Source organism: Puma concolor, chromosome D2, assembly GCF_028749965.1.
Source record: "Puma concolor isolate L17-30 chromosome D2, mPumCon1.1.hap2, whole genome shotgun sequence".
Classification (NCBI taxonomy): Eukaryota; Metazoa; Chordata; class Mammalia; order Carnivora; family Felidae; genus Puma; species Puma concolor.
Genome location: NC_141677.1, coordinates 62,448,343 through 62,472,920, shown reverse-complemented (window position 1 = coordinate 62,472,920; position 24,578 = coordinate 62,448,343). Strand labels below are relative to the sequence as shown.

General features: G+C 41.1%; 1 protein-coding gene and 1 pseudogene across 1 annotated transcript in view; one reads left to right on the top strand and one right to left on the bottom strand.

The window, feature by feature from the left end:
* The window catches only part of NT5C2 (5'-nucleotidase, cytosolic II), a 148,949-nt gene that overhangs the window by 20,977 nt on the left and 103,394 nt on the right, over positions 1–24,578 (top strand). The gene's annotated exons all lie outside the window — the stretch shown is intronic.
* LOC147576136 (small ribosomal subunit protein uS17 pseudogene) lies at positions 19,945–23,498 on the bottom strand (annotated as a pseudogene).

The following is a 24,578-nucleotide window of genomic DNA, read 5'->3' as shown; positions in this document are numbered from 1 at the left end:
AGTATATTTATTTTACTATACACTCACCAACATGGAGCATTACAATTTTAAAACTTTGGTAACTAAAAAGTATATATATATTAGTAAAAAAAGTATATATATGTATATATGTGTATATATATATATATTCATTCTAGTTTAATATATACATATATTTCCTGACTTTTTATTTTGAAGTATTTCAAATCTTTAGGCAACTTTGAGTAATACAATGAATACTAGATGCCCTTTCCTTAGATTGAATTGTTAACATTTTGCCATAATTGCTTTCACTTTCCATACAGATAATATGTGCGTACATAAAGCTTTTCCTAAACCATTTGAATTAGTTGTGGGCATCATGACACTTCACTCCTAAATACTTTAGCAAGTATCTCCTAAGAACATGCATGTTTTCATACGTAGCCACAACATAATTATCATTCTTGGAAAATTTAACATGGATACATGCTCTAATACATACATATATATGTGTATATATATATATATATATATATATATATACATATATATGTATATATATACACATATATAAATTATATATGTGTATATATATATACACATATGTGTTCATGTTCAAATTTCCCAATTGTCTTTTTAGTGGTTTTTGTTTTTTGTTTTTGGATCATACACTGCATTTGATCTATCTCTTTGATCTCTCTTAATCCATAACAGTTTTCCAGTCTTTGTGTGTGTGTGTGTGTGCGTGTGCGGGTTTTTGTTTTTAAGTAGGGCCATGCTGGGCATAAAGCTTGAACTCACGACCCTAAGATCAAGACCTGCGCTGGGATCAAGAGTTGGATAAATAACAAACTGAGCCACCCAGGTGTCCCTTTCTTTGGTATTTTTTACATTGATACTTTGAAGCATCCAGGCCAGTTGTGTTTTGTTTGTTTGTTTGTTTGTTTGTTTGTTTGTTTGTTTTTTCAGCCCAGTTGTTTTATTTTTGTCTAACTCTTTTTTCATGTTTAGGTTCAAGTTAGACACCTTTGGCAGTAACATGATGTAGCCAATATTATGTCCTTCCTAGTGCATCACATTTGGAGACTAGTGATTATTAGATGGTCTTGTCATGTTAAAGTTTTATTTTTGTGACAGTTTTGACATACAATTATTATTTCCTAGGAAGGACAACACCTTCCAAACTACTGCCTGACAGGAATCAGGCTCTTTCTAAAGGAAGGGGAGAAGGAAGAAACACCAGTTGAGCACTTACTCTATTCCAGGTAGTATGCCAAAGGTGTTTACAGAAGGCTTTTTTTCCCCTCTGTTTCCTCATTTAGGGGAACGTGTTCGCTCTTTCTCTCTCTTTCTCTCTCTCATAAACATAGATTTAAAATAATAGGTAGATTATAGCAACACCTTCAGAGATTCCCTCAAAATTAAGGCTCTTGTGATAATTAGAGAAATAAGTCTCAGAGCTTCCATTCAACCTTGTGAAAAGAACAAAGGTTTATTTTTCCTCCCAATTGTTTGTTATAACCCAGGTGTTTTATCTACGTTTCACACTTAAAGACTCTAAGGCTTAAAGAGGCCAATTAACAACTTAAAGTTCCAGAAACTGGTGGAGCTGAAGTTTAATACAGGTTAGTCTTAATTTAAATCTCATGTTTATTCCACATACCATGCTTTCTTAAATCTATGTCCAGAATGAGATGGATTATCCTCCTATAGACCCATCCAGCATGGGGTAGAGAATGGATGGCAAATACAAAGCTTGTGTGTCACCATTCTCCATTCCTTACGCATGACAGACATTACTAATCAAATTCACCACTTAACCCTCTAAGCCCCGGTGTTCTGAATTCCTTCCCAAGTCACTATGCCAGGCAGGTGCTGATCATTGAGAAGAGTTGGCATGGGAGACAGAATTTATTCTGTGGATTTGTAATTAGGCACACATGGGCTCAAACCCATACTCTACCACTTAGTAGCTGTGTGACTTTAACCAAGTTACTTAACCTTTCTGAGGCTCAGTTTTTTCTCTACAAATTGAAATATGTAATTGGCAGTAGAGTTGCATTAGAATTATCATGAGGATTGAAGGCATGTTTGTACAAGTACCCAGTGCTGCACCTGGCCCATATATCTAAGCATGCTGTACCTAGGCACTCAGAAACGTATATAGCTTTTAAGGAACTGGGACCATCTCTTCAGTTCATGCTCTGAAGACTGAGGGAAACATTAAGAAAACCAGGAAATTTGATTCAAGGAATCAAAGTTTGGAGAGAACTGCACACAACATACAATTAAGTACAGGCTGTGAGTTCTGTAGAGGTTTAAAAAAGGCTGAGGGAGAGCCTGGCTGGTGGGTTGCAGGGAGGCCTCCTGGAGGAGGTGACATTTGCGCGGGTCTGAAGGAGATTTAGAGTTTGGATGAGCCACCGGTGGGGAAGTAGAACAGCATCAGCAGAAGCGGTAAGAGAAAGGCATATGGAAAGGAGAGCAGCCCTTTTGGAACGAAGAATTGAAGCTGAGGAATATCTGGGGATAATATGTGTGTTTAGGTGAGAAGGAAGAGCCCCTTGGGGAGGGAACCTTGGGTTTCCCTGAGTTCCTAGCCCACCCTGATCTTACCCAATCAGCTCCAAGAGTACCCAGGAGGCCAGAGACGCTGCACGTTTCTTGGCTACCACCAGGGGGCAGTATGACCCAGCGGCTTGAAACTTCTCTTTGTGATTCATTTAGAACTTTTTCTGAGTTCCAGTTTTATGCCTGGAGCTGAGCTAGGAGCTTAAAAGTACTATCTATCCACCAATCTAGAGGTCATATATTTCTGGAGCGCGTTGCATGGAGGTTGCAACATACTTTCCCTTGGTGATCTCTTCTAATGCTAACCGTAACGCTGTGGGGTTTCCATGTATTAGTCTCATCTCCAAGGAGGAACTGGTGTTCAGAGTTTTATGTGAATTATTCAAGTTCAAATACTGCGAGGGAATCTGAATTTGAACCCAGGGTTGTAATCTCCATCCCATGTTCTCCACTACAGCCCACAGCCTTTTGTTAAGAAGATAGGAGCATAAAAATATTTAATGTAAGAGTTAAGTGAGTAATTATTGAAAACCAACGGCAGAATTTAAGTTTGAGAAGGTGAAAAAGTTCTTGAGAGGGATGGTAGTGATGGTCGCACAACGGTGTGAACATGCTTAATGCCACTGAGCTGTACACTTAAAAATTATTATACTGGTAAACTTTATGTATATGTCACCACAGTTTTCAAATGGCAACTACTAGGGGCGCCTGGGTGGCTCAGTCAGTTAAGCGTCTGACTTTGGCTCAGGTCACGATCTCACAGTTTGTGGGTTGGAGCCCCGCATCGGGCTCTGTGCTGACAGCTCAGAGCCTGGAGCGTGCTTGGAATTCTGTGTCTCCCTCTCTCTCTGTTCCTCCCCCACTCATGCTCTGTCTCTCTCTCTCTCCCCTTCAAAAATAAATAAAAACATTAAAAATTTTTTCTTAAATGGCAACTGCTAACAAAAACAAACAACTAAAGAACCAAGACAGGGGTGCCTGGGTGGCTCATTTGGTTAAGTGTCTGACTCTTGATTTCCTCTCAGGTCATGATTTCACAGTTCATGAGATCAAGCCATCGAACTTGGAATTCTCTTTCTTTCTCTCTCTCTCCCTCCCTCTCTCTCTCAAAGTAAACATTAAAAAAAAAAAAAGAACCAAAACAATGTTAAATTATGATCTAATCCAAGAGAAACCAGGGTTTTATTATAGGGACATAAAAAGAAAAAACAATAACAACTAAAAACGGCAATTACTATATAACATTCATTAATACGTATTCTATATTAGTAGCTATTTTTTATTTTTATTTTTTTTCAACGTTTATTTATTTTGGGGACAGAGAGAAACAGAGCATGAACGGGGGAGGGGCAGAGAGAGAGGGAGACACAGAATCGGAAACAGGCTCCAGGCTCTGAGCCATCAGCCCAGAGCCCGACGCGGGGCTCGAACTCACGGAGCGCGAGATCGTGACCTGGCTGAAGTCGGACACCTAACCGACTGCGCTACCCAGGCGCCCCAATAGTAGCTATTTTTTAAAGCATTTATGAATTTACTAATTATTTAGTTGAATTCTGCCAACCACCAGTTGAGGTAGGTACTATTATTATTCCCATTTAACAAGTCATTTCATCATTTGGTCTGTCCTTACACCCCACTCCCTAGCGCCAACAACTCCACTACTGTCTGTGATCTATACTTAACTGACCCTTGGTTGACCAGTACTATGAAGTGTGATGGCGTGGAAGGACCATGGTCTTTGGAGCTGATAGGGGCTCTGGTGCTTTACCAGCTGAATGTTCTTAGGCAAGTTACTTAATCTCTCTGAGCCTCAATTTTTCATTTGTGCGATAAAGATAATAACAATACCTACATCTTACTTAACATAGTGCTGGTACATAGTAAGCACTTGGAAATTATGGCTGTTCTTATTTTTTTTAATGTGTGTTTAAAAAAATAAATGCATGTTTATTTTTTATAAAGAAAATGGGGGAGGGGTAGAGAGAAAGAGGGAGAGAGAGAGAGAGAGAGAGAGAGAGAGAGAATCCCAAGCAGGCTCTGTGCTGTCAGCATAGGTCCCCGAAGCACGGATCCCCACAGCACAGAGCCCTGCAGCATGGAGCTGGATGGGGGCTTGGACTCACAAACCAGGAGATCATGACCTGAGCTGAAATCAAGAGTTGCATAACTGACTGAGCCACCCAGGCACCCTTGATGGCTGTTCTTATTATCTGCACATAGTAGAACACTCAGAAAGTAATAAGTTAAATGGCTGGGTTCCTCCTGAGTGTACTTGAAATAGCTCCTGGCTCTCCTGGGGACATTGGAGGGAGGAGTCAAGAAGCAGAGGTATTCAGCTTGGTCATCTCAACTCAAGGAATGATATAGGACTGGATAAAGTTCTTTGAGTCCAGCTCCATCATTTTACAGAAGAATCTGAAGCTCAGGAAAGGGAGTCGTTTTGTGTAAGGTCACCCCTTCATGCCAATCAAGCAGGAAGTTACCCTAAGAAGCAGTGTGGCCCAGTGAGAGCCCTTCCCCGGGAGCCAGGCTTGGGTGGTGAAGTAAGCTTCAAGTCAGCCAGCCCCTCCCTGGAACACAGGTTATCTATCTTCAAGTCCCTTCTAGCCTCAGATCTGTACAGGTAGCTGTTCACTTTTGCCCTTTAGCTGCAGAGTGGCCAAGAAGATTACGAAACTGGGCAATCGGCAGCTTATCCTAGCTTCTAGAGCAAAGAATACGAGGAGAGAGGCAAGGGGAGGGGTCCTGGGCACCATGATTTGTGAGACCTGTGCCCTAGAAGTACCTTTGGTTAATATATATATATATATATATATATATATATATATATTTTTTTTTTTTTTTTTTTTTTTTTTTTCCTCCTTACTTGGCCTGGAAACCACAGGAAAGCCAACCAGCAGCTTGTGAAGCAAGATCCCAGGAGCTCTGAGAAACTCGTTCTTACGAGAGATGACTCAGCACAAGCCTGACAACCACAGGGAGTATCCCCCAGCCTGGCTTCGGCATAGGCCCATGTGCAGTTATGTGGGCCACTGTGGTTACTACTGCTCTCTGCTTAGGGGAGATTCTGTCCCCTAGAAGTATGCGGATGTCCTGGCAGCCCCCAGCTGATAAGAGAGTGGTAGTTTCAGGGTCCTTGTTGTGGTTTGATTTCTGAATAATGCACTTTCTCTTGAAGAAACTCCTCATGTCTTGCCTAGATGTAGTGACCCTCCTCTCCAGGTTCTTGCCCAGCACTGTCTCCACATTGGGCTTTCTAAAACTAATGTCACCAGGACGCTCCCAGAGGGTGCCTCACTGCCTGTAAAATTGAGCTCCAAACTCCTTAGCACAATATGGTCCTGACCAAAGTTTCTGCCTCATCCCAAGCCCTTCTCCTTCCTCCTACCATGCACTCTATACTCTAGCCCAGGGTTTCTCAGTGTGGTCTACGGACCACCTTCTTCAGAATCATCGAGGATGCTGGTTTTAAAATTCAGATGCCTAGGGTTGCCTGGGTTGCTCAGTCGGTTAAACGTCCGACTTTAGCTCAGGTCATGATCTCACAGTCTGTGAGCTCGAGCCCCGCGTCAGCTTCTGTGCCGACAGCTCAGAGCCTGGATCCTGCTTCAGATTCTGTGTCTCCCTCTCTCTCTGCCCCTCCCCTGCTCATGCTCTGTCTCTCTCGGTCTCAAAAATAAATAAAAACATAGAAAAAATTTAAAAATAAAAGAAAAATAAAATCCAGATGCCTAAGCCCACAAAATCAGTTGTTCATGGGTCCTGAGAACCTACATTTAATTATACCAAGGCTGATTTTTGTGCAGATTGCCCTTTAAGAACTACTGCTCTGCCAAACCAGATTAAGTTTCTTGACTCTTTGGGCCCTTACTGTCCTTTCTCATGCTGTTCCTCTTCTAGAATGCCCTTCTTATACTTCCTAGCCTGGGGCACTCTGCTCCTTCTTTAAGGCTCATCTCACATGTCAGCTCTTCTGTGTTGATTCTCCCACATCTAGCCTCCTTTCTTTATGTTTACATAATCCCACTGCACTTTCTACCTACCTTTGCTCTAGAATTTTCATATTGGGTCAGGGTTGGCACTGTACATGTTTGTGAGCTCCATAAAAACAACAGATGACTCATTTTTGCATCCCTAAGGCTTAGTAAAAACCCTGGCAAAAATAGGGCATGTTTGTTGAATGAATGAATGAATGAATGAATGAAAGCCAGGCCGTAGTCTAACTCAGAAGGATAGATTTAACCCATTTTGTAGCTAATAGGGCCAGGATTTATCGTGCAGGTTCCTGCTTCACGGTTTCAGTCTGTTACTTGGTCTAAATGTTTGGTCTACCTTTGAGGAAGCTATAGATTTACATTTTGGCAAGAGGTAGTTAGATTAGTCACAATTTAGGTCTTGGAATTATTTTTTAAAAATCTAATGTGATTCTGTATTAAGCCAGGGAATTGCCTCCTCTTGATCTTATTGAGAATAGAACCCACCAGGCTTTTTTTTTTTTTTTTTCATCTTAGATCTGTTCCTGTAAGGTAATCCATCTCATAATTCTTGACCTTTTAACTCTAGTGACATAACTGCCACCTCAGCCAGGCACACCCTGGATGTTGTCAAGACTGCTCCAGCTCAGAAGTGCCAACGTACAGGTCTCTGGACAGAACTCCTTGCCTTTCAGTTTGCTCACTTCCCTACTCCTGGTTCACCTGCTCTCATGATCGTGGTTTCCCAGATCTCTGTTCTAAGCCCCAGCCCACAAGTGGCTTCCCTTCTTTCCCTTTCACAGGGTGGTGCCCCTCCTTGTGTCAGAGGGAAGACACGCTCAACACCATCTGCACCATCATCACCTCCCTTTCCTCCATCCTCAATCTCTCCTCTGGCTCTTCCCACACACAAATACAGTCAAGCTTCTTTCACCTTTATGACTGCCTGTCTCGAGCTCTTAGTCTGTTCAGGTTCTGGGACAAATCTATGGGAGGGGGTTTCCTCACACGACCAAGCAATTCTCAGATACCAGCTGGGTGTCCTACATTTCAACTCAATTCTGGCACTGCCTACCCAGACAGAGCAGTAGATTCCACAGGTTAAGGACTCAGTCTCACAAGACCGACCCCCCCCCCCCCACCCCTAGCTTCAGATGCAACTCACAAGTACCAGTTACCTGTGCTTCTGACCAACTGGCTATAGATCAGAGGTTCCCACAATCCCCTCCTTCCTTGAGTTTGATTAATTTGCTAAAGTGGCTTGCAGAACTCAGACATTTTACTTATTAGATTACCAGTTTATGATAAAAGGATATAACTTGGGAACAGCCAGATGGAAGAGGGACATAGGGCAAGATACAGAGAAAGGGAGTGAGGAGCTTCCGTGCCCTCTTTGAGGGTGCCACTCTTCCCAAATCTCCACATGTTCTAACCTAGAAGCTCTTTGAACCCCATCCTTTTGGGTTTTTCATTACACAGCCACAGTTGATTAAATCATTGGCTGTTGGTGATTGATTCTACCTCTAGCCCCTTTCTCCACACTAGAGGTCAGTGGGATGGACTTTCAATCCCACCCCTTTTATCATAAGGTTGATTCCCTTGGCAACCAGCCCTCATTTAAGTGTAGCCAAAAGTCACTCATTAACATAACAAAAGATACCTTGATTGCTCTAGCATTTAGGAAATGCCAAGGGTTTTAAGACCTCTATGCCACTTGTACCCCAATGTTTATAGCAGCACTTTCACCAATAGCCAAATTATGGAAAGAGCCTAAATGTCCATCAACCATCAACTGATGAATGGATAAAGAAATTGTGGCTTATATACACAATGGACTACTATGTGGCAATGAGAAAGAATGAAATATGGTCTTTTGTAGCAACGTGGATGGAACTGGAGAGTTTATGCTAAGTGAAATAAGTCATACAGAGAAAGACAGATACCATATGTTTTCACTCTTATGTGGATCCTGGGAAACTTAACAGAAGACCATGGGGGAGGGGAAGAAAAAAAAAGTTAGAGAGGGAGGGAGCCAAACCATAAGGGACTCTTAAAAACTGAAAATAAACTGAGGGTTGATGGGGGGTGGAAGGGAGGGGAAAGTGGGTGATGGGCATTGAGGAGGGCACCTGTTGGGATAAGCACTGGGTGTTGTATGGAAACCAATTTGACAATAAATTTCATATTTAAAAAAAAAAAGACCTCTGTGCCAGAAAGGGGACCAAGACCAAATACGTATTTCTTATTATAAATGATAATATCATGCTGGTGTTTCAAGTTGCCCTTACAGGGTAGCTTATCAAAAGAGTAGGCCTCCTAATTGCAAAATCCAATGAGCAGTTTCGTTTGCTGTACTGCTTGCACCTTGTGTGGCATTGGACGCTGTGAGCCACTATGTTCTTTTTGGTTCTCTGTTCTTCCTTGGTTTGCAAAGCACTCCACCTACTATTCCCTTTATGGTGTCCTCTTCCTCTTCTCAACTGCTGATAGTCCATACTTTTTCTTGTTTAGCCTCTAATTTATCTTGTGTGTTTATGTGTGTGTGTGTGTGTGTAGTTGAAGTGTGGTTGACACACAGTGTTACATTAGTGTGAGGTGTAATTATTTTCTTTTATTTGCTCCTTCTGATATAGCTCATATAATCTAAAGCTTACCACTTGTTTTGCAAGACATCTGACATCTCTGAGCTTTAGCAAAATAGAAGTTGTCATGAAAAATACAACTTATGCACAAAAAGGGCCCAGCAAAGTGCCTGCCATGGAGTAGAGCCTCTCTCTAAATAGTAGTGCTTTGTATTATTATTGTTAATAGTAAAATAATGTCTTTATCTCTACCCACCCCTATAAGTTTATATCTGTCTTTATTATTGTTTTGTAAACTTTTTATTATGGTGATTTTGAACAGCCCCTAAAGTAGAATTGCATAATAAATCCTCATGTACCCATGACCTAGCCCCCACAAATATCAGCCCATGGCCAACCCTGTCCCATTTGCCCCCATCCTCTATAAAAGATACACATTTTAAAAAATAACCACAATACTATTACCATACTTTAGAAAACCCAATCTTTTGAGATCACTTTATATATGTGATTCCCACAAATTATTTTCTGGATATTCCTTGGACACTTCAAACTTAACTTGTCCAAAGCTGCATTCACTACCTTTTTAGAAACCAGTCTCCTCCCCACCAACCCCCAACCTCGTGGTTCCTGCCTTGGTGATGGATACCACTGTTCATCAGTCCCTCAGGTCAGGTCCTTGGGAGTAGCCTTTGGCTCCTCATTCTCCCTCACATCTCATCCAGCTACTCACCTGAAAATCTTTAGTGTTTGTCCCTTGTCCCCTATATCACCCCTGCCACAGTCTTATGTTATCAGGTTCTTCTTGGGTCTTTGCTCCTGGATATTAGCTATTCAATTGGTCTCCTCATTGAGTCTTTCACCCTCTAATCTATTGCCAATGATTTTTTTTTCCCAGTAATTTTTATTGTGGTAAAATGCACATAAAATTTACCATTTTAACCTGCATAGTTCAGTGGCATCAAGTATATTCACATTATTGTGCAACCATCACCACCATCCATCTCTAGAATTTTTTAATCTTCCTCAAACTGAAACTCCATGCCCATTAAACAATAACTTTCCATTCCTCCTCTCCCAGTTCCTGGCAACTACCATTCTACTTTCTGTCTTTATGAATTTGAATACTCTAGGTACATCATTAAGTGGAAACATACAGTATTTGTTTTTTATGACTAGTTTATTTCACTTAGCATACATAATAAGGTTCAGGGTTCATCCATATTGTAGCATGTGGCAGAATTTCCTTCCTTTTAAAGTTTGAATAATACTCTGCTGTATGTATATACCACATTTTGTTTATTCACTCATCTGTCACTTGGATTTCTTTTACCTTTTGGATATTATGAATAATGTGGCTGTGAATATGAATGTGCAGATAAGTCTTCGAGACTTTGCTTTCAATCTTTTTTTAAAAAATTTTTAATGTTTTATTTATTTTTGAGAGAAAGGGAGACAGAGCATGAGCAGTGCAGGGGTAGAGAGAGAGAGAGAGACACAGAACCCAAAGCAGGCTCCAGGCTCTGAGCTGTTAGCACAGAGCCTGATGTGGGGCTCAAACTCACAGACCACGAGATCATGACCTGAGCTGAAGTCGGATGCTTAACTGACTGAGCCACCCAGGTGCCCCTGCTTTCAGTTTTTTTGGGGGTACATACCCAGAAGTGGAACTGCTAGATCATACAGTAATTCTATTTTTAATTAAAAATTTTTTAATGCTTATTTATTTTTGAGAGAGAGAGAGAGCACGTGTGAACAAATGGGGGAGGGGAAGAGACAGAAGGAGACACAGAATCCAAAGCAGGCTTCAGGCTCCAAGCTGTCAGCACAGAGCTTGTCATGAAGCTCCCACGAACTATGACATCATGACCTGAGGCTTAACTAAGCTACCCAGGCACCCCTCTATTTTTAATTTTTTGAGGAACTTCCATTTTCCATAGTATTCCTTTTTACATTCCTTCTAGCAATACACAAAGATTATAATTTTTCTAGTCCTTGCCAACACTTACTTTCTGTTTTTTTGTTTTGTTCTGTTGTTTTTATTTTAATTACAGCCATCCTACTGTTGTGTTTTTATTTTAATAATGGCCATCTTACTGTTGTGTTTTTATTTTAATTACAGCTGTGATGTGATACTTTATTGTGTTTTTTTTGCAATATATGAAGTTTATTGTCAAATTGGTTTCCATACAACACCCAGTGCTCATCCCAAAAGGTGCCCTCCTCAATACCCATCACCCATCCTCTCCTCCCTCCCACCCCCCATCAACCCTCAGTTTGTTCTCAGTTTTTAAGAGTCTCTTATGCTTTGGCTCTCTTCCACTCTAACCTCTTTTTTTTTCCTTTCCCTCCCCCATGGGTTTCTGTTAAGTTCCTCAGGATCCACATAAGAGTGAAAACATATGGTATCTGTCTTTCTCTGTATGGCTTATTTCACTTAGCATCACACTCTCCAGTTCCATCCACGTTGCTGCAAAGGGCCATATTTCATTCTTTCTCATTGTCACGTAGTACTCCATTGTGTATATAAACCACAATTTTTTTATTCATTCATCAGTTGATGGACATTTAGGCTCTTTCCATAATTTGGCTATTATTGAGAGTGCTGCTATAAACATTGGGTTACAAGTGCCCCTATGCATCAGTACTCCTGTATCCCTTGGGTAAATTCCTAGTAGTGCTATTGCTGGGTCATAGGGTAGGTCTATTTTTAATTTTTTGAGGAACCTCCACACTGTTTTCCAGAGCGGCTGCACCAATTTGCATTCCCACCAACAGTGCAAGAGGGTTCCCGTTTCTCCACATCCTCTCCAGCATCTATAGTCTCCTGATTTGTTCATTTTGGCGTGAGGTGATATCTGAGTGTGGTTTTGATTTGTATTTCCCTGATGAGGAGCGACGTTGAGCATCTTTTCATGTGCCTGTTGGCCATCCGGATGTCTTCTTTAGAGAAGTGTCTATTCATGTTTTCTGCCCATTTCTTCACTGGGTTATTTGTTTTTTGGGTGTGGAGTTTGGTGAGCTCTTTATAGATTTTGTATACTAGCCCTTTGTCTGATATGTCATTTGCAAATATCTTTTCCCATTCTGTTGGTTGCCTTTTAGTTTTGTTGGTTATTTCCTTTGCTGTGCAGAAGCTTTTTATCTTCATAAGGTCCCAGTAGTTCATTTTTGTTTTTAATTCCCTTGCCTTTGGGGATGTGTCAAGTAAGAAATTGCTAAGACTGAGGTCAGAGAGGTCTTTTCCTGCTTTCTCCTCTAGGGTTTTGATGGCTTCCTGTCTCACATTCAGGTCCTTTATCCATTTTGAGTTTATTTTTGTGAATGGTGTGAGAAAGTGGTCTGGTTTCAATCTTCTGCATGTTGCTGTCCAGTTCTCCCAGCACCATTTGTTAAAGACACTGTCTTTTTTCCATTGGATATTCTTTCCTGCTTTGTCAGAGATTAGTTGCCCATACGTTTCTTATTGTGTTTTTGATTTGCATTTCCCCAATGATTTGCTTAACATCTTTTCATGTACTTGTAAGTCATTTCTTCATCTTCTTTGGAAAGATGTCTGTTCAAGTCCTTTGCCCATTTTTGAATCAGGTTGTTTGTTTTTTGTTGTCAAGTGATAGCACTTCTTTATATATTCTGGATAGTAATGCTTTATCAGGTATATGATTTGCAAATATTTTCTCCTGTTCCATGGGTTGCCTTTTTACTCTGTTAATAGTGTACCTCAATGCACAAATATTTTTTATTGTTTTTTATTTTAATTCCAGTTGTTATATTAGTTTCAGTTGTACACTATAGGGATTCAACAATTCTAGACATTACTCGGTGCTTGTCATGATAAGTGTATTCTTTAACCCCCATCACCAATTTCACCCATTCCCCCACCCAGCTTCCTTCTGGTAACCATCAATTTGTCTATGGTTAAGAGTCTGTTTCTTGTTTTGTCTCTCTCTCTCTCTCTCTCTCTCTTTTTCGTTGCTTGTTTGTTTTGTTTCTTAAATTCCATATATGAGAGAAATCATGTGCTATTTATCTTTCTCTGACTGGCTTATTTTACTTAGCATTATGCTGTCTAGCTCCATCCATGTCATTGCAAATGGCAAACTTTCATTCTTTGTTATGGCTGAATGATATTCTATTGTGTACATATACCATATCTTCTTTATACATTCATTAGTCAATGGACACTTGGGCTGCTTCCATAATTTGACTATTATAAATAATGCTGCTATAAACATAGAGGTGCATGTATCCCTTTGAATGAGTGTTTTTGTATTCTTTGTGTAAATATCTAGTAGTGCAATTTCTGGATCATAGTGTAGTTTTATTTTTAACTTTTTGAGGAAACACCATATTGTTTTTTCCACACTGACTGAACAGGTTTGCATTGCCACCAGCAGCACATGAGAGATCCTTTTTTTCCCACATCCTCACCAGCACTTGTTGCTTCTTGTGTTTTTGATTTTAGCCGTTCTGACAGGTGTGAGGTGATAGTTCATTGTAGTTTTGATTTGCATTTCCTTGATGATGAGTGATGTTGAGCATCTTTTCATGTGTCTGTTGGCTATCTGTATGTCTTCTTTGGAGAAATGTCTGCTCATGTCTTCTGCCCATTTTTTTTAAAAATGTTTATTTTTGAAAGATAGAGAGCATGAGCAGGGGAGAAGCAGAAGGAGGCGGACAGATCTGAAGCAGGCTCTGTGCTGACAGCAGAGAGCCCGATGCAGGGCTCACTCATAGACTGAACCGTGGAATCATGACCTGAGTGCCCCCCATTGTTTACTTTCACTATCACACTTATCAAACTGGTTTAATTTTTGGCTCACCTGTTTCCTGTCTCTCCGGGTAGACTATAATGTGTGTGTGTGTGTGTGTGTGTGTGTGTGTGTGTGTGTATTTAAATTTTTATTTTTAGAGAAAGAGAGCAGGAGAGAGAGGCAGAGGCAGAGAGAGAAAGAGAATCTTAAGCAGGCTCCATACTTAGTGCAGAGCCCCATGCAGGGCTCTATCCCATGACCCTGTGATCATGACCTGAACCAAAACCAAGAGTCAGATGCTCAACTGACACTCAACTGGAGGCAACCCTTCTCCAGATAGACTGTAAATTCCTTAATGGCATTGGCCCTATCCCTATCTTGTCAACTGCATGCTGCTCAGATTTGGTTAAACTGTTGAATGGGGATCTCTACCACTTTAGTTGCTTTGACCTTGAGTGAACTAAAACCTTTGGGCCTCAGTTTTCTGAGGTTTCTCAGGTTTCTAAGATTATTGTGATGATTAATTGAGATTATGTTTATAAAGTGCAGGTTGCTTACCAGTAAATGCTCAACAAAAATTAGCTATTATTATCATCAACTTATTGAATTGATATTTCAAATTCTAACCAGTTGTATGACTTTGCACAAAACTCATAAACTCCCAGGACCTATTTTTACTTCATTAAAATGAGGTGTTTGACCTGGATTATCTATGACAGTGGTTCTCAAACTAGGCTGCACATTGCAATCATCTGGGGAGCTTTAAAAATACTGATGTCTAGGTCCCTCCCCCCAAGATTCTGATTTAATTGGTGTGAGATACAATCTGGCATGGATATTTTTTAAAAGCTCCCCTGGTGATTCTAATGTTCAGCCAGCATTGAGAACCACTGATCTAAAGTTTCTTCCAGATATAACACACTAGAAAGTTGAGCTGCCAAGATTCCTTGGAGGCAGGAGAATGGAATGTCTCCCAGCATTCTCCTGCTATCACCCTTTGTTAGTTTAGCAGGAAGTATTATTGGACAGGCTCACTTAGCTGGAACTCCAAGAGTGTTTGTGGGTTCCTGAGTGTTTAATACTTAGGAGCTCAACTCCCTCCATCTGGAGAGACTTTGGAGACCAAGGCTCTGAGAAGGAGAAAAAAAAAATCAGGTCTTCCTTACCACACTGCTCTAAACCAAGGCCTAGAAGTCTCCCCTGGAGTGTTGTGCTATGGAGTCCTAGTTAGGCTAAAGAAGAGGGTGGAGGAAAGGATCGTTGGTATTAAGTTAGTAGGGAAACTTGAGGCCCTGACTAGAAGGGGGTAGGGGCTGAGAGTTAACAAATACTCATTCCTTTACAGTGCTTTAACACCATATTCATATTCATACCCATTATTTGTTTGATTCCCATAGCAACCTTGAGGAATGCAGAGCAGGTATTATTGCCTCCATTTTGTAGAGGAGTAGAATAGGTCTCTGAATGGTTAAGGGCCTCACCAAAATTACACAGTAGATTAGCAGCAGAATCAGCATGACAGTCCCTGAACCCTGACTCTCCTTCCTGGACTCTCTTACTGTGTCTAGGAAGAAAACCTGCATACTCACTGTGAGATAGAAGAAAATACATGTTCCCTTTTCCTGATTCCTGGTACAGAGCTCCAGAAACCCTTGTAATCCCTGGGTGATAGGACTGTCTTTTGTTCTAATGAGGTGACTCTCATAGAGTCATAAATGGCTCCTGGATGAGGGCTGATCACTGGAAAGACCAATCCATGATTAGAAGCTTAGAATTTTCAGCCCTTCCCTTCATTCTCTTACAAAGGGCAAGGAGCTAAAAATAGAATTGGTCAATCATGCCTACATGATTAAGCCTCCATAAAAATCCCCACAGTGTGGGGTTCAGAGAATCTCCAGGTTGGTGAATACAACACATCAATATACTGGGAGACAACTCCATGGAAATAAAAGCTCCTGTGTGTGGGAACCTCCCCAAACCTCTTCATCCAGCTGTTCATCTGTACCCTGTATCATGTCATTTAATAAACTAATAAACACAAGTAGGTGTTTGTTCTGGGAGTGGCTCTTTTTTTTTAAGATTTTATTTATTTTATTTTATTTTATTTCATTTTATTTGTTTTTTAAAGATTTTATTTTTGCAGGGCACTTGGGTGTCTCAGTTGGTTAAGCATCTGACTCTTGGTTTTGGCTCAGGTCATGATCTCACAGTTTGTGGGTTCGAGCCCTGTGTCAGGCTCTGAGCTGACAATGTGGAGCCTGGTTGGGATCCTCTTTCTCCCTCTCTCTACCCCTTCCCTGCTCATGCTCTCTCTCTTTCTCAAAAGAAATAAATAAACTTAGAAAAATTTTTATTTTTGGGGGTGCCTGAGTGGTTCAGTGGGTTGAGCACTGACTATTGATTTCAGCTCTGGTCATGATCCTATGGTTTGTGAGTTTGAGCCCCACGTCTGGCTCTAGGCTGATAGTGAAGAACCTGCTTCGGATTCTCTCCCCCTCTCTCTGCACCTCCCCCCACCACACACACACCAAATGAATAAATAAACTTGAAAAAAAAAAGATTTTATTTTTAAGTAATCTCTACACCCAACTTAGGGCTCAAACCCACAACCCTGAGATCAAGAGTTGCAGGCTCCAATGACTGAGGTAACCAGGCACCCCTGTGAGTGGCTCTTTTAACAAATAATTGAATCCAAGGGGGAAGAGGTCATGAGAACCTTTGATTTGTAGCTAAGTCAGACAGAAGTTATAGTAAGCTGGGCACCTGTTACTTGTGACTGGCATTCAAAGTGGGGAGCCATCTCATGAGACTGAGCCCTTACCCTGTGGGATCTGGACACTCTCAAGGCAAAGTGTCAGAATTGAGTTAAATTGTTGATACTCAGTTGTTACAGAGAATTGCTCACACATCTGGTTTCAGAAGCCTCGTGTGTGTGGTAGTGGTATGAGAGTAAAGGGGACGCAGAACTGGGAGGGACTTTCTAAAACACTTGGGTAGCTCAGAGGCCTTCCTGACTCCTTGGAATTAGAGCCAAGGTTCTAAATGGCCCAATTTGTGCTACAGGGAACAACTAAAATAACCCCTTCCAGTTGTGGCCCATCTACTCTGAGCATAGCAGTGTTCTCCAGGATTATTAGCAAACAACTTCAGTTTTATAAAGTTGGGGTGTTCAGGACTAGCTTTAAGGTATATTTAGTTACAGTGTCCAGTATGTTCAAGAACACTCAGAAGGGCTGTGTAGAGCAGTGTTAACCAAATGCTGGGTCTTAGACAAGAGTTGGCTTTTGGCTGCTGGTTCAAGATTAAACAACAAAGGAACAGAAAAGGGTATTGATTTTTTACTAAGCTCAGTTTACTTTAAATCCATGCCTTTTGGGGTGCCTGGGTGGCTCAGTCAGTTAAGCATACAACTCTTGATCTCAGTTCAGGTCATGATCTCATGGTTAATAAGATCAAGCCTCAAGTCAGGCTCTGTGCTGACAGCATGGAGCCTGCTTGGGATTCTCTTTCCTCCCTCTCTCTCTCTGCCCTTCCCCAGCTCATTTTCTCTTTCTCACTCTTTCAAAATAAGCAAATAAACTTAAAATAAAAAGAATACCTGCCTTTTTAAAAAAAAATTTACATCCAAGTTAGTTAGCATATAGTGCAACAATGATTTCAGGAGTAGATTCCTTAATGCCCCTTACCCATTTAGCCCATCCGCCCTCCCACAACCCCTCCAGCAACCCTGTTTGTTCTCTATATTTAAGAGTCTCCTATGTTTCGTCCCCTTCCCTGTTTTTATATTATTTTTCTTCCCTTCCCTTATGTTCATCTGTTTTATATCTTAAATTCCTCATATGACTGAAGTCATATGGTATTTGTCTTTGTGACTAATTTCCCTTAGCATAATACCATCTGAGTTCTATCCACATAGTTGCAAATGGCAAGATTTCATCCTATTTGATTGCTGAGCAATACTCCATTGTATAGATATACCACATCTTCTTTATCCGTTCATCCATCAATGGACAGTTGAAGAAGCCCTGCCTTTTATTCTGAGATTACGTTTTTCCTATTTCCTACTTTTTTGGTGTTAAAATTGCCTTTCATGAAATAGTAATGATAGTAGATGGCAGTTTATTTTAATGTCCCGAATGGCGTAATCCAAAGATGACCACCCTATGGGAACCCCCAAAATTGCTTTTGAAATATTACTGAGTGAAGGAATCCAGGATCTGGTAACCACTTACCATTTCAGAGGGCCATGTGACCCCAATTCCTCAGAGGTGTTGGAGGCTGCAGAAAGAGCCTCACCTCGACAGTAGTGGTAAAACATCAAACAGTAGAAGACCTAAAATGCCAGGATTTGGGCTTTGCCATTCATAAATTCATACAGAAAGAAAAGTACCATTGCTACTTATTTATTTATATAGTGCTTACTGGATGCCTGGCCCTGTCTCAAATGCTGTACAAATATGATCTCATTTAATCCTCATCAAGCCTATGAGGTAGACACTATTATTATCTCCACCTCCATTTTGAAGAGGAGAAAACTAAGACATGAGAGTATGAAGAAACCTGTCCAGGGTCACAGCTAGTTAGCTGCAGAGCCAGAAGTTGAAGCCAGAGTGTTTGGCTCGGGAATCCATTTCCTTAATCCCTACACCATGCTGCCTAGTTAGAAGCAATTTAAGACTTTTGTGGCTTGTAATGATCTATTTTTAGCCTCTGATTCCATAGACAGAAGCTGCCTGTGGACTAAGCTGCCTGGTCTGTATTGAGCTGCTGTCAGTGATCTCTTTTGAGGCCTTTCCACAACACCACTGGAAGAATCAGAATGGGCAAATGTCCTTTTATGGAGCACAAGACAACAGCGGCAAAGTCAATGAACTTTGGATAAGATCAGTAAGACCTTGCAGCTTGGAACCTGAGTCCACACAAAGGCCTTCTGAGAGGTCCTCCAGAGCCTGGGCTGGTAGTTTTCAAACACATTAAAAAAAAAAAATTTTTTTTTAACGTTTATTCATTTTTGAGAGACAGAGACAGAGCTCGAGTGGGGGAGGGGCAGAGAGAGAGGGAGATAGAGAATCCCAAGTAAGCTTCTTGCTGTCAGCACAGAGCCTGACTAGGGGCTCGAACTCACAAACTGTGAGATCATGACCTGAGCTGAAATCAAGAGTCAGACACTTAACTGACTGAGCCACTCAGGTGCCCCAGAGGTGTTCCATTTTAAGTCCAACAACTTATCACTTATTTAGGTGGACATTTAGACTCCAAGGTTGGAACAGTTGGTAACATATCAGATCTATCTGGAAACAGATTGTACTAGTGTCTGGCTCAGGTTCCTGCTCCAAGAGATGCTTAGGACTTCACAAGGTAGAGCACAAGGATGAAAGAATGAGAGCTCTGGTGTGCTCCCCCCGCTCCCCCCGCCCCCCGTTTTTAAAAATAATTTAATCAAGACACAACCTCGTAGAAGGCATTAAAATAAAATCCACTCACAATCCTACCACACATTCATTTAGTTATTAATTAATTTATCTAAAAAAATATATGGAATCCCCAATCCCCACTGTACCACCACCTACCTGGGCTAGGTAGGCGTTGTATCCCTTCTCAGTGGACAAGATGGATACTGTCCATGCCCTCCTAGAGCTTACAGCTTAATGAGCAGGCAGATATTAAAGACATATTCACACAAAAACTTCTGTAATTGTGATTGTGGGAAGGGAAGGGAAGGGAACTGGAGAGATGGGGAAGTAAAGGACAGCATGAAAGAAAATACCAGGGTAAAGAGAGTGGTAAGACCTCTCCAAGTAACATTTGAGCTAACACCTAAAAGATGAATAGGGTTCAAAAGGTGAAAAGAGCTTTTCATGCAGAGGAAACAGTATAAGCAAGGACATGTGGACCAGGTCCTATATAAATATGTGTTCAATTCCTTTCAAATTCTTTTGGGGTCGCCTGGGTGGCTCGTCGGTTAGGCATCCAACTCTTGCTTTTGGCTCAAGATCTTGTGGTTGGGGGGTTCCAGCCTGCATGGGCCTCTGTGCTGGTGGTGTGGAGCCTGTTGGGATTCTGTCTCCCTCTTGCTCTGCCCCTCCCCTGCTTGCTCTCTATCTCTCTCTCAAAATAAATTAAAAAATAAATTAAAAAAATTTTTTTTAAATTTTCACTGTGGTAAAATATATATAACAGAATTTGCCATTTTAAACTTTTAAAACATTTAAAAATGACGCCTGGGTGGCTCAGTTGGTTAAGCGTCCTGACTCTTGATTTTGGCTCAGGTCATGATTTCAAGGTTCCTGAGATGCAGCCCCACATCAGGCTCTGTGCTGACATAGTGGAGCCTTCTTGGGATTCTCTTTCTCCCTCTCTCTCTTTCCCTACTCTGCTTGTGCTCACTCTCTCTCAAAAGAAATAAATAAACATTTAAACATTTTAATGGCATTAGGTACATTTATAGTGTTGTGCAACCATCAGCACTGCCTTTTCTTCTTCCTTCCTTCCTTTCGACAGGGAAAATAACTTTATTTTCATCAGGAGTGTGGGCAGATGTCTAGTCTCAGAACTTCTGGAATTGCTTTTTGGTACCAGCGGCCTTCGTGACTTTGAACACATTGAATCGCACAGTCTTGCTCAAGGACCTGCACTTACCCACTGTGACTATGTCATCAATTTGGACATCTCTGAAGCAGGGGGACAGGTGCACAGACATGTTCTTGTGGGTTTCTCAAAGTGGTTGTACTTTGATATGTAGTGGAGGCAGTCTTGGAAGATGACAGTGGTCCTCTGCGTCTTCATCTTGGTCACCATGCCAAACAGAACCTGCCCTCTGATGGAGACATTACTGGCAAAGAGGCTTTTCTTAATGATCTAGGTGCCCTCACTGGTCTCCTTGGGCATCCTGAAGCCCAGACCAGTGTTTTTGTAGTATTGAGGGAGCATCTCCTTGCCAGTTTCTCCAAGCAGAACCCTTTTGTTATTTTGAAAGATGATTGGCTGCTTTTGGTAGGCACACTCTGTCTGAATGTCTGCCGTCTTCCTGACTGCCTGAAAAAGGTACCACTGTCTATTTGCAAAACTCTTTTTTTCCATGATCCAAATGGAAACTCTGTCCCCATTAAGTAATAACTCCCCTGCCAGCCCCCAGTAATCTCTAATCTACTTTCTGTCTGTATGAATTTGCCTGTTCTAGATATTTCGCATAAGTGAAATCACATAGTATTTGTCCTTTTGTGTTTGGCTTATTTTACTTGGCATAATGTTTTCAAGGTTCATCCAGGTTGTAGCAGGTACCAGAACTTCATTCATTCTTATGGCTGAATAACATTCCTTTGTATGTATGTACCACATTTTGTTTATCCATTCATGTATTAATGGACTCTTGGGTTTCTTCCACTTTTTAGCTACTTTAAATTATGCTACTATGAACATCAGTATAAAGGTGTCTGTTTGAGTCCCTATTTTCAATCTTTTTGGATATATACCCAGAAGTGGAATTGTTGGATTGTAAGGTAATTCTATGTTTAGCTTTCTGAGGAACCACCAACCTGTTTTCCATAGAGGCTGTACCATTTTACATTTCTACCAGAAATGCAAGAGTGTTCTAGTTTCTGTACATCCTTGTCAACACTTGTTATGTTGCTTTTTTTCCCTTTTAGGTATCCTCATAGATATGAAATAGCACATCTATGTATTTGATTCTGACTCTTCTGTCTCCTCTGGAATCCATCTCTCCTGAAATTCTGAAGGTCTTAGGCATCTGGAATATAATGGCCTGCCTTTATGTTTTACCCAAGTGTCTAATTACCTAAATAGATGTTCAGCAACTCTGGGGTAAAGTGTGGATAGGGGATCTCCAGTATTTACCACCTGGTAGATGTTCAGTAAATGAAATGATTGTCATAGAACTTGCAGATCTTGTCTTTCTCAATAATAAAAAGAAAATTATTTCTTTTTTTTAGAAATAGTTTTATTTATTTATTTATTTGAGAGAGAGAAAGAGAGAGAGAGAGAACAAGCATAAGTGGGGGAGGGGCAGAGGGAGAGAGGAACAGAGGATCCGAAGCAGGCTGGGTGCTGACAGCAGCAAGCCCCATGCGGGGCTCAAACTCATGAACTGAGAGATCATGACTTGAGCCAAAGTCCAACGCTCAACCAACTGAACCACCCAGGTGCCCCTAAATGAAATAATTTTCATAAATGCCTGAGACGATTGGTTGATTACATTCCATTCATTTAAACTGCAGAGCTGATCCGTGCAACTCCTCCACTTTATGGCCTCAATTACTCTCCAACACACTTAGGGTAAGATAATCATTTATCTGGTCTACGGTGCCCTGCAAGGTCTGATCCTGCCTCTTTCCAGGTCCTTTTTTTTTTTTTTTTTTTTTTTTTTGCCACTTTCTCCTTTTCTCTCTTCCTTTTCTCTCTAGGCTTCAGATCATTTTATGCATACACAGGTTCATCCCTACTTTCAGGCCTTTGTATCTACTGGTCCCTCTTTCAGGAATCCTCACTCCTCCAAGCAAGCCCCTCTCTCTTTTTAGTTGAAGTTCTACTCATCCTTCAGGTCTCAGGTGAGATGTTATTTCCTTAGGGAAAGTTTCCTTCCTGACCCTCTTCCTATCCCAAAACCTAGGCCCTATTTTGTTTTCCCTCATCGCATCTTTTACTTTTCCTGCATATCACTTCCCTAAAATTGTGATAAAATAATTATTCATTTAAAGCTCATCTTTCCAAGCAGTCAGAAACCTCCTGCAGAAACCCACGTCTCTATTGATCAGTATTAGGCACAGAGTAGAAGCTCACTGCATGTTTTTGAATAAATGTAGGTCCTTCTAAGTCTTACATGGATGTCCCATCTCTCAAATTGGACTAGAAATAGACATTTCTAGCTAGACTAAACATTTTATGGTTGTCTTCTTCCATAATGCCTGTACTGGCACTTATCATGGTAAGTGCTGATCCTATGCTATTAGATAAAGAAGGATGAAAAACAGAGGAGACAAATGAGGTGGCTGATTGGATCTAAGATTGAACACTTCCTGGGACAAAGAGTTTTGGGCAGCAGGAGGTTGTTTCTAGGCCCCAGGCCAGGGTGTTAAGCAATGTTTGCATTTCTCTGAGAGTTTTTACCAAGGAGCAGAAAACTGATGAGTAACCTGTGAATGCTGCTTACGTTCTGGTTGACTCAGACTTTTATGGTACTCTGGGGAAAATAGTATTAATCAGAGGGGTGGGACAGCCATGTGGGTGCTGGGCAGGAAGTTTGGTGAGAGGCCATCCAAGGCCACAGTAGAATGGCATCTCTTTTTAAGCACTCACTGCCCAGGCCCTTCAGCCCATGCCAAGTTAGAGATCACAAGCAAGCCACTTAAGGCTCCTTTGCTTCCTCAGGCTCCCCACTCTTCTGTTAGAAGGTTCAGTTCTTTCATACTTGGTATGGCTTGTCTTACTCCAGAAGGAGTCATAAGGCCAAATGCCCTGTCCTTTTCCTTTCTTCTGCAATTAAAAAAAATAATAATTTCTGGTTACAAAAACAATACATGAATACACTTATCTTCAGAAACAGTAAAACTAAATTAAACTCCCCTTGAACTTTACCCCCAATCTTGGCGCCTTACCCCATCTTTAGAGATAGAGATAGCTTTTATTTTTATTTTTATTTATTTATTTTTTTTTTTTCAGATTGGGAAGTGGCAGTTTTATTTTTTCAACGTTTATTTATTTTTGGGACAGAGAGAGACAGAGCATGAACGGGGCAGGGGCAGAGAGAGAGGGAGACACAGAATCGGAAACAGGCTCCAGGCTCTGAGCCATCAGCCCAGAGCCCGACGCGGGGCTCGAACTCACGGACCGCGAGATCGTGACCTGGCTGAAGTCGGACGCTTAACCGACTGCGCCACCCAGGCGCCCCGCTTTTTTTTTTAAGAGAGAATTTTTTTTAAGTTTATTTATTTATTTTGAGACACACACACACACACACACACACACACACACACACACACACACACACACACAAGTGGGGGAGGAGCAGAATCCTAAGAGGGAGAGAATCCCAAGCAGGCTCTGCGCTGTCAGCACAGAACCCAACGTGGGGCTCTACCTCATGAACTGTGAGATCATGACCTGAATGGAACTCAAGAGTCTGATGCTTAACTGACAGCCACCCAGGCACCCCTAGAGATAACTTCTGATGAGTTTGGCATGTAGCCTTATAACCTGTTTTAAAAATCTTTTACAAATTTAATGTGTGATTGTCTTAGTTTGGGGTGCTATAATAGTATACCAGTCACTTAGTAGCCTATAAAATTCCTCACAGTTCTAGAGGCTGGGAAGTCCAAGAGCAAGGCACCAGCAGATTTGGTGAAGGCTTGTTTCCTGGTTCAGAGACAGCTGTCTTCTTACTTTGTCCTTATAGAGCAGAGAAGGTAGGAAGTTTTCTGGGGTCTCTTTTATAAGGGCACTCATTCCATTTATGAGGACTCTGCCCTCATGACCTAATTACCTTTCAATGGACCCACCTTTACACACCATCACATTAGGCATTAGGTTTCATCATCTGAATTTAGAAGGGGATACAAACATTGTCTATAGCAGTGTTGATAAGAGATAATGGTATTTATGTCTATTTTAACATTTTATTTTGAAAACAATTTTAGTTTACAGGAGAGTTGCAAAGTGTTTTAACATTTTATTTTGAAATAATTTTAGATATACAACTATGCAACTGCAAAGATCTTAACAGA